This window comes from Spinacia oleracea, chromosome 1 (assembly GCF_020520425.1).
Source record: "Spinacia oleracea cultivar Varoflay chromosome 1, BTI_SOV_V1, whole genome shotgun sequence".
Lineage (NCBI taxonomy): Eukaryota > Viridiplantae > Streptophyta > Magnoliopsida > Caryophyllales > Amaranthaceae > Spinacia > Spinacia oleracea.
The window spans coordinates 4,401,212-4,412,788 of NC_079487.1; positions in this window are offsets into that span (position 1 = coordinate 4,401,212).

Here is an 11,577-nt window from a genome sequence, read left to right on the forward strand (position 1 = left end):
TATTCTTAAAAGCACCATCCATCAACAATGTAACATTCAGAAGCTACTGTAGACACCTACTTTTGTCCCCATTCCCGAAAGTGAAGGTTCGATGATGAGAACGTAAATCTCCGCTTGGCAACGCATCTCCTATAAAATAACGAATCTCAAATCACCCTTTTCATTTCACCCGAACCTGCTATTTATAGAAACCTGCTAAAAATAGTAACTTCCGTAACGGGTAGTTACTAAAAGTGGCAAGACATAAAAGATAGAAACCTGTCAGAATTAGGTGTTGCACTCCAACCTAAATCCTAAAAGAGATATAATTTGCAAGAGGAATCCTGTTCCTAGTATAGCTCGAAAATAAGAGTTACGTATTAATTAAAATCCTAACGAACCTAGAGTTCGTAACGGGCCCAGACGCATTCCGTCATAAAGTTAATACGCACTAAAAGACTCAGATAAGTCTCAAAGACTCCGTATTCCACGAGTCCAAATCTGACAAGGAAATACGGCCCATACCCTATTTTCAACGCCTGGCTCTGGGAGCCGAAATCTTCGGCGCCCAGCCCTGGGCGCTGAAATTACCTGGGTACGTGTTCTCTCCTAATTCTTCTTGGATTAGTGCTCTAAAATTCTATCTTTCCACGAACTCTTTTCTATAAATACAGCCCCAAATTCGACGTGAAACCAACACACACAATTCATATTCTGAGTATTGACTCCAACCCCTAAGCCTAAGCCTCACGCTGAGAAATTGATCCCGCGTTCTGTCGCAATCGATCCAAAAATCAAACAGAACGTATCCTGTCCCTTGTAGCTGAAGAATTAAGCCCGGAAACTTGAGATTCGTTAAATAAAAGGAGAAATAGCAAAGCCAAAGTGGTTAGTTTTCTGAGAACCGTGACGCACCTCTCAAGGGTTGGTCGTAATGTGTCCCTTCGCATGATTTAATCGCTTTCCTCGCCCTTTTATAAAACTGTTAAATTATTAATCTGATTGTTCTATCACGCCTAACAAAGATAATATCTTGGACAATTGAACCATCATGCTAGGTCCCTTAAATCAATCTAAACAAGGTAATCACGATCGATCTAGTATTATGTGTTGCATATTGCTAAAATTAATTCAGATTAGTTTAATAGTTAATGCATGTCCCTTCAATTATTTATGCTGAGCTAGTAAGGATATCCTGCCTCTGGAGTTATCGAAGAGCGAGTACTCCTCTCGGTAGTTACAGTCCCCCGAACCCTCAATCTCTACCCTGCGGGTGTACGTTGAGCGATCCCCACACCAGGGATCACAAGGGAACCTATGGCCGTCGTGGTCAAACATAATTGCATTCCCTTTATGTCACGATAACCGGGTTTTGTCATTTTTTCTCATTGTCGTTAAAAACTGAATGGCGACTCCTATATTACTAGTCAATTGGGTGTAAACTCACAGGAAATCCAATTACACTTGATTTGACAAAAAGGAACGTCACGCCCACGAGGGACGAGGTCACGCATTAGCCTCGTGCTTTTTCGACCCCCTCACAGTGGCGACTCCACTGGGGATAGTGAAGGAAATACTCGTGCTCGTAGGTAATCAAAATAGCCGAAGGGTGAAACGATCCTACCCCGCGTTTATTTCCCCATCAAGTTGGGACGACCTGAAAATCAGCATATTAATGTGAACGGATAGAACCGCATAACGAATCTTGGCTCCCTTGGGATGTTTCATCTCGGGAATTGGGACTAAGGATACCCATCGCCAACCGGGGGTACATACGCTTTGAATGTTGTCCACTCGGCACTTTTTGCTAGTAGTACACCCGTCCCAAACCCAATCGATCGCCCACTAGGTCCCTTTCATTGGTGCTTGCCCCCTTGGCTTACATCGTGATTGGCCTCTTGGGCGAAATTCGTCTGTTGAAGGCACTACCTCGACCGGGGCATGTGTTGGATCTGCGATAGAAGCGGTACCAAGCCGGCGCAAATTCTACCCATAGAAGCCTATCATAAACAACATGACATATTATTATTTTGCCTCATGATGTAATGTTAGTTATGTGTAGCGAATTATGTGATTGTGTGTGACATATAATGCTAGAAAACCAACGACCTTAAAAATTTCCCAAACATTCATAAACCAATTGGCCAAAGAGTTATACCAAGATACGTGTTCCGCAACCCCGAACGATCGCCACAAAAATAAGCGACGACCAGGAGGGCTCGTAACGAATCCCACAAACGCTGCACAACGCGTAAAGGACGTTCTTAGACAAGCACACAAAATCAAGTCGCATAAACGAAAAGATATACGCAAACAGAAGACGAGGACCAGCCAGGGACGCATTTTCAACGCCCCTGGCTGGGCGCCATTATTTCTAACGCCCTTCGCTGGGCGCCGAAGTTGCTGCCTGGCCTTTTGGTCAGGCCCAGCGGCCTCGGTGCCCGCGCATAAAAAAATTACGTAGCAAAAAAAAACTTTTCGTGAAAATTGCTGCGAGGGCGTATGAAAAGGCACTCGATTCTAAAAGCGACTTATAAAAAAATAAATAACTCCTTGTGTCGTTGTTAGGCCTCCTATGACGACAATGTTCGGCACCAAAACCGAGCATGCTAATAATTATGAATGTCACACGGGCAAAGATTTTCGAAAATATAAAGAGTTCAAAGTGCACACATAATAGTCCAAATATACTAGTCCGACTTAAGGGTAGTCATAAAATGTCTAAAAGCCGACTCATGAAATAAACTAATGTGTCTCTCTACTCCACAACGACAATGCAGGGCCCCTGAATACCTACCCGTGATAGCCATCAAGGATCGCAATGGAAGTAGCATGTCCCAAACATCTATTCCCAGAGGTCGCACAAACCCAAGAGATGCATGCTCTGGAACACGACCCTCAACGTTCTCAAAGGCCACTCGCCTCAAAGAACCACGCTATGCCAACAACGCTCCCCAACTCACATGCTTTCGGGCTATTATTTGGGTTAGAAAAGAAAAGAGCAAGGAACGAAACAGAAATTATGGCATTGGCCCTTCAAGATGAATTATTCGATCCCACTAAACTGATTGCTCCATCACCCTTAAAGGTCGACCAAATCCAACGAGGGTGGCGCAAGACCTTCAAATGGACTAATGCTCGTGGAATGAAGTTCAAGATATCCGCGGGAGAGGGCCCAATGTACGAAGAATTAGAGTCTGAATCCGAGTCCGACTCCGAGTCCGAACCTAACAAAATTGTAACCCCTCCCAAAACTAGTTTAGACCCGGAAATATCCACTCCGGGAGATCTTTTTGATGTAATGCTTCATGACTTTAATGAGATAAACAAAACTTTCGAGTATATGCCGCTTAAAAATCTGAGTGGTAATGCAGAATGCCTCACCACTAATGAGCACGAAAAAAAGCCAGAAGAGGAATGTACCGAATTAATAAAAGCTGTAAATGAACAAGAACTCAAAACTCCTATAGTTGAGGACACAGAATCGGTAAATATTGGAACATAAGAAAATCCTAAATTCATTAAAATCGGCCTCACCTTAACTCCCACTTAGAAAACCCATCTAATCTCCACTTTACGGGAATTCGAGGGTGTCTTCGCTTGGTCCTACAAAGACATGCCCGTTATAGATCGAGAAATCGCTGAGCATAAGATTCCGCTAGATCCCAAAATGACGCCAGTAAAACAAAAGCTACGGCGGCTCAAACCAGAGATAGCCTTGAAAATAAAAGAAGAAGTTACTAAACAATTAGACGTCGGCTTCATAAAAGTCTCCAACTACCCAGAATGGGTGGCCAATATTGTCCCCGTAGCTAAAAAAGATGGACGAGTGCGAATGTGCGTAGACTTTCGAGATCTCAACAAAGCCAGTCCCAAAGATGACTTCCCTCTACCTCACATTGACATATTGGTAGACAACACCGCGGAACATGCACTTCTCTCCTTTATGGATGGGTACGCAGGATATAACCAAATACTTATGGCAGAAGAAGACATGGAAAAAACAACCTTCATTACCCCTTGGGGTACATATTGCTACACTGTAATGCCTTTTGGTTTGAAAAACGCGGGGGCCACCTATCAAAGAACAGCCACCACGTTACTCCATGACATGATACACAAAGAAATCGAGGTCTATGTAGACGACATGATCGTCAAATCTAAAGACCGGCACGGTCATCTCCCGGCACTTAGAAAGTTCTTCACCCGAATCTTGAAATATAACATGAGACTAAACCCACAAAAATGTGTGTTCGGGGTAACCTCTGGTAAATTACTAGGATATGTAGTTAGTACGCGGGGAATCGAGATTGACCCATCCAAGATTAAAGCCATTACCGAAATGCCCCCACCAAAAACTGAAAAACAGATAAGGGGCTTCCTAGGAAAGCTGCAATACATTAGTAGGTTCATTTCCAAGCTTACTATGACTTGTGAGCCAATATTCAAAAAATTAAGAAAAGAAGAAAAAGCCGAATGGGATGAACAATGCCAAATTGCCTTCGATAAAATCAAAGAATATCTAAGCAAACCACCCGTCCTTTCCCCTCCTTTGCCTGGAATCCCTTTACGCCTATACCTAACCGTCACAGATACTGCAACGGGAGCTATGCTCTCACAGTGTGTACATGGATCCGAGCGAGCCATCTACTACTTGAGCAAGAAGTTCATACAGTACGAGACGAGATATACAGAACTTGAGAAAACCTGCCTCGCCCTCGTCTGGGCGTCCAAAAAACTCAGACATTACCTATTGGCCCACACCATTCATATAGTGTCACAACTAGACCCCTTAAAATATATGTTCGAAAAGCCCGCTCTAAACGGTCGCCTATCCAGGTGGCTAATCATGCTCTCAGAGTTCGACCTAAAATTCATGCCAGAAAAAACAATCAAAGGAAGAGCGGTAGCCGAATTCCTGGCCGAGCATGCTACGAACGAGGAAACCACGGAAGCTTACCTCCTCCCCGACGAGGAACTTCTGATGATACGAGACGGGATGCGGTGTCGGAGTTCTCCTAGTCAGTCCCGAAGGGGCCCATATACCAATTTCCGTCAAACTTGACTTCGAGGCCACGAACAACGCTGTCGAATATGAAGCCTGCATAGTTGGGCTAGAGGCTGCAGTTAGCCTCGGAGTCAAACATCTACAAGTCTTCGGGGATTCTTCCCTAATAATCAACCATATATCCAAAAGATGGAAGGTCCGAAGCACTAGTCTCTCAAAATATCAAGCTCACTTAGACCAAATAGTTGAGCAATTCGAAAAAATCGAGTATACGTACATACGAAGAGACGACAACCAATTCGCGGATGCACTAGCAAAGTTAGCTTCAATGCTCAACATCCCGAATGAATGGGACGGAATGACCCTTCGGGTCGAACGAAGAAAAGAGCCGGCTTATTGCTGTGCCATAGACTCCGAACCTGAAAACACCGAAGAAGAACCATGGTATACGGACATCCTTCGTTACAAAACACGCGGGGAATTCCTCCCAAACACCTCCCCGCGAGCACAAAAGGCCCTACGCCTCCTCGCGTCGCAATATAGCATAATCCTGGGAGAATTGTACAAATACACGCCAAATAAAATCAAGTTACTTTGTGTTCACCAAAACCAAGCCCAAAGACTAATGGAAGAATACCATAACGGCGTGTGTGGACCTCATATGAACGGCAAAATGCTATCCCGAAAAATATCCCGCTCAGGGTATTATTGGACCACCATGGAACCGATTGCCATCACTTTGTGAAAACTTGCCCAAAATGCCAAATCTTCAGTAACCTTAACCACTTACTTCCCTCAGAACTATACACATTCACTTCCCCATGGCCCTTTTCTACCTGGGGTATAGATATAATCGGCAAAGTAACACCCACAGGCGTAGGGGGACACGAGTAGTTTTAGTCGCAATTGACTACTTCACTAAATGGGTAGAGGCAGTCTCCTACGCAAAATTAACGGCCAAGCATGTAGCTCGGTTCCTAGAAAAGAACATATTATGTCATTACGGCGTTCCACATGAAATCACAAGCGACCAAGGTTCCCACTTTAGGGCCGAAGTCCAAGACCTGCTCGAAAAATATCATGTCAAACACCATAAATCCTCTCCCTACAGGCCGCAAATGAACGGCGCGGTAGAGGCGGCCAACAAAAACATTAAAGTCATAATCGAAAAAATGGCCGAAAATTATAAGGATTGGCCCAACAAATTACACTTTACATTATGGGGTTATCGAACCTCAATCCGCACCACCATTGGAGTAACACCCTACTCCTTGGTATACGAAATGGAAGCAGTTCAACCGATCAAGTTGGAAATTCCCTCCCTCCGGATCGTCCTAGAAAGCAAGCTGCCCGAGACCGATTGGGTTCAAGCTAGGTACGACGAGCTCGTTCTTTTAGACGAACGGAGGTTGAGAGCTTTACATCACGTGCAAGTGTATCAAAAGCGTATCGCAAGGCAATTCAACAAAAGAGTCAAACCTCGAAATATCAAAGAAGGTGATTTCGTGTTAAAAGAGGTCCGTGCACCTACCACGGACCCCGGAGGAAAATTCCGGCCTAATTGGACCGGACCATACTTTGTAAAGACTATCCTACCTGGCGGAGCGGTCCAACTGGCTGACATAGATGGAGCGGAATTCGCTAATCTCACGAATTTAGACCAATTGAAAAAGTACTATATTTATTAAAGTTCAGTCCGGAGTTAAGGCATCTAATAATACACATTAAACTCATAAGCAAGCATTCTGCGCATTACTCTAACCGAACGGCATAAAGACTCGCTAAAGTAGAAAGGGCGAAAAACTCGCAAAGAACACAGTTTCAACGCCCAGGGCTGGGCGCTGTTATTTTTCACGCCCAGGCCTGGGCGCCGATCTTTCCAACGCTCATGCTTGGGCGTCATTCTCTCCTGCCACCAATCCTCCCGCTTCTACAAGTGTCCGCACTCCTTTTTCGGATCATCAAAAGAACCACGAACACTTGGGGGGGTAGCAGACGTGTAATGAACACCCCTTTCAAAAAAAAAAAACATATAGCTAGAACTACGCGCGACCTGATTCTGACAAGATACGTAGGCAATCTTTACCAAGGATTCGGTCCAATAAAAAATAATAATAATAAAGTCATGGAACACATCGAGAGGAAAAGATATTACAAAGGGAACTATACCCTAACCCATGCACGAGCAAGGCTAAATAGAACAAAAAGCGAAACCGTGAAAAAATATTTCAGGAGCAAGCCCAACAAAGGAGTATGGCACGAGTCGGAAAAAAACGGAACCCCCAAATGTAGACATAAGAAAACATACATATGTAATACCCCCCAAGTAGTCGGCTAGTCTAAATATGTGTGCACTCTTGTATGAACTCATTTTTTCTATTGAAAACAATATATGGAATTCTTTCTTTTTCAAAATTCGTCGTTGGTTTAGAAACCTGGTACCGTCATAATGCTATGTGTTGAGACCTCATTTGATAAAGGCAACCTCGCAAGCCCATGGAAGGCTCAAACATTCTTGCACCAAAGATTCGCAAAAATAAATAAAACATATATACATGTGAAATACAAGAATGAATAAATACAAAAGAGGAGGTAAGCCTAAGACTCACCCTCGGCTTCATGCCTCCAAGCCTCGCCAGTCCATCCGCTCCACCCCCCATAGTGTGAGGACCCCCAGCCAGAGTTGCCTAACACTGAGGCTGCGGCTACAACTCGGGGCTGGGCTCTCGAGCCACCGACACGGAACGTCGCCTACGCTCCGGCTCGGACCTCTCCCCAGAAGAACTCACCCCCACATCAGAACGGCGATGCCGTAGGGGCGAGTGCCGTGCCCGCTCTCTCTCCTCAGGGCCGCGTCCCCCGAATCCCGACGGTCCCGCGTCATCGGCCCCGGCTCGTCCGGTCCCTGTCTGCAGAAACAAAAAGGGAAAGTGAGTGACAGAAAGCCAAATAAAAGGTACAGATAAAAAAAAACCCGCACATTACCTGAGTAGAGCGGGGGCTCCTGCAAGAAAGTGCAGATCGGGCCCGAACCAACGCGGACTTCAACCGGTTGATCACCCCCACCATCGCATTGGCCGTACGGGCCGGAACCTGAAATGGGAATGTCAGTAACAAAAGAAAACAGAAAAAAATAAGAAAGATGCATAAATGAAAGGTGCATACCGCCTGTACTCCCTCAGGGAGCGGAGCATGGAAAACCCGGCCTTCCGGGACAGTCTCCACAACCTCGGATCCACTCTCCCCAATATATGAGATCCGAGCATCGGGAGGCACCCATCCCCCTAACAAAGGGTCAAGATGCTCCTGCACAAAACACGATAAATATAAACACATGGGCACGAACATGAAAACACTGCAAAAAATAAAAAAGAGCAACTTACAGCGCCGGGCTCCGGGAGACGAAGAGAATCCAGGATGAACTGATGATAGCTAGCTCCCGCTATCACCAACTCCGTTGCCTGCACGCCCGTCCTCGAATGAACCCTCCAGGCCTCGCCTATCGAACGGGTAGACAGCATGGTCGCGGGTGGAGGCTGAGGCACCGAAAAGACTCCGACGGTCTGCATACGTACCCGCTCTCCTAGGTACCAGACAGGGTCACGACGGCCAATAAACAAAACCCGCATCTGGCTCAGGGCATAACTATCCCTGACCGAAGCGTATGCTCCCCTAAAAGAGAGCCATGGGGTCCAGACCACCTGTTTTGTGAATACACACACAATCAAATCTCGCACACAGAAACAATAAATGAATGATAAGAAACGAGATAAAGAAAAAGGGCTTCACATGCTCGGGGTTCCCGTCCCGGATAAGATCCCACACGGTATCGGGTGGCGGACGCGCCGTCAGCTTCTTCTTCCAACCCCAACGACCGGCAAGGTACTCCCAAGGCCTTTGCTCCTTTCGGGGAGCCAGCCAAGGCAAATGCTCGAAGGCCCACAGCTATAAAAGAAAAAAAAATACATCAAAAAAGCCCAATAAGGCAAGAAAGAAAAAAGGAGAGCTAGGCACATACCTCAATCAAACGCGACACTCCCGCCAATGCAATCACAAAGTGATGTCTACGCGGGTCCGAGTCTCGCACCGCCAAACTCATATGGCCTACGAGCGTCGCATAGCCCAAATCGACCCAGCAGTAATCGCCTAGCAAAGACACGTGCTCCACCAAGCCTATCCACCTCGGGTCAAAGGTGTCGATAGGATCCGACAGAAAAGTGGAAGTGATAAAATGGAGGTAGAACAGCCGGGCCTGTCTCAAAGGCGACTCCTCCACCCCACGCTCCAGGCCCTACATCAAGTCAGCATAGGGAATCCCACGGGCCTGGTACGAAGGCAATCTCTGACCCAGCCATGAGCCCATGAGCCTAGAACCCTCAGCAACAGTCGGCAGCGGGCCATCTGACCTCAGACGAACGGGGATCCCTGTAAAGGTCAAGCCCGTCAAAGCAGTGTAGTCCTCGGGAGTAATCGTCATGTCACCCCAAGGAAAGTGGAAACTGTTGGTGGTATCCCACCACCACCTCATGAACGACCGCAGAAAAGATAGGGAGATGTTGAGTCGCAGTATCTCCCAGAAAGTCTCAACCAGCGGGAACAACGAACTCTCCCTCACCAAAGCCTGGGCGTCCGAACTCAGGTAATCAAAGACAGTCTCGCTTATAGGATACACCTAATCAGGAAATATTGTGACCCACCAAGAGGTTGTAATCACAGAAGCTTTTTTTATTTTAAAAAAAATATATATAGGCAAAATGAAAAGAAAGTAAGAAATTCAAAATAGGCTCGCCATCTTCAGCCGGCGGGGTCTGTGTTACTAATCACGCAGGTCCTCAGTTTTCGAAAAAATCTTCAAAAACAAAAAACAGGCTCGCCATCTTCAGCCGGCGGGGTCTACGACACAAACCGCGTAGGTCCTTATTTTCAAAAATACAAACAAATTTCAAAATAGATTCGTCCACTTCTATTGGATGGGGTGTCCACCCTCAGCGGACAGGCTCGCCATCTTTAGCCGGCGGGGTCTGCGCCACTAACCGCGCAGGTCCTTAGTCGCCGTAGCGATAACTTTTTTTCGGTTTTCCCTTTTTCCAAAAATTAAAGGATCGGTTTTCCCTTTTTCCAAAAATTAAAGGATTGGTTTTCCGTTTTTCCAAAAAAGAACGATGTGCTGGATTTTCCTTCGGGTTACGTCCCATAAAAACAAGGGGGTTTTCTCGTTTAGCTAACCCTGAAAATGAGAATCTTTAAAAAACATTTTACCTCGTGATTGGGCTTGGCCAGGCCCAATTACACTTTATAGCTTTGATTTCGAAAACATCTGTAGCTACTTCCAATGACAAAGTGAGGGAGTTTCTACACATCTTTAGATACTTCCAATGACAAAGTGAGGGAGTTTCTATACTATCCGTTGACAAATCCCAATGACACGTGAGGGATATGTCGACACTTCAAGTGATGACCCTTAAGTCAAATGTTATCACTCGGGGGCTCGTGAGACCCTCGCAAAACAAGTCACATACACTATGGCTTGTGTGACGCACTCCGTCCAGTACTTTGACCATCGTCTAATCCCGAGACTCAGTCAAAGTGGGGGCTAACTGTAGAGGTTGACACAAAATAATGGCTCCAACCTGTTCCCACCTACTTTTGTCCCCATTCCCGAAAGGGAAGGTTCCATGATGAGAACGTAAATCTCCGCTTGGTAACGCATCTCCTATAAAATAACGAATCTCAAATCACCCTTTTCATTTCACCCGAACCTTCTATTTATAGAAACCTGCTAAAAATAGTAACTGCCGTAACGGGTAGTTGCTAAAAGTGGCAAGACATAAAAGATAGAAACCTGTCAGAATTAGGTGTTGCACTCCAACATAAATCCTAAAAGAGATATAATTTGCAAGAGGAATCCTGTTCCTAGTATAGCTCGAAAATAAGAGTTACGTATTAATTAAAATCCTAACGAACCTAGAGTTCGTAACGGGCCCAGACGCATTCTGTCATAAAGTTAATACGCACTAAAAGACTCGGATAAGTCTCAAAGACTCCGTATTCCACGAGTCCAAATCTGACAAGGAAATACGGCCCATACCCTATTTTCAACGCCTGGCTCTGGGCGCCGAAATCTTCGGCGCCTAGCCTTGGGCGCTGAAATTACCTGGGTACGTGTTCTCTCCTAATTCTTCTTGGACTAGTGCTCTAAAATTCTATCTTTCCACGAACTCTTTTCTATAAATACAGCCCCAAATTCGACGTGAAACCAACACAGACTATTCATATTCTGAGTATTGACTCCAACCCCTAAGCCTAAGCCTCACGCTGCGAAATTGATCCCGCGTTCTGTCGCAATCGATCCAAAAATCGAACAGAACGTATCCTGTCCCTTGTAGCTGAAGAATTAAGCCCGGAAACTTGAGATTCGTTAAACAAAAGGAGAAATAGCAAAGCCAAAGTGGTTAGTTTTCTGAGAACCGTGACGCACCTCTCAAGGGTGCGTCGTAATGTGTCCCTTCGCATGATTTAATCGCTTTCCTCGCCCTTTTATAAAACTGTTAAATTATTAATCTGATTGTTCTATCACGCCTAACAAAGAT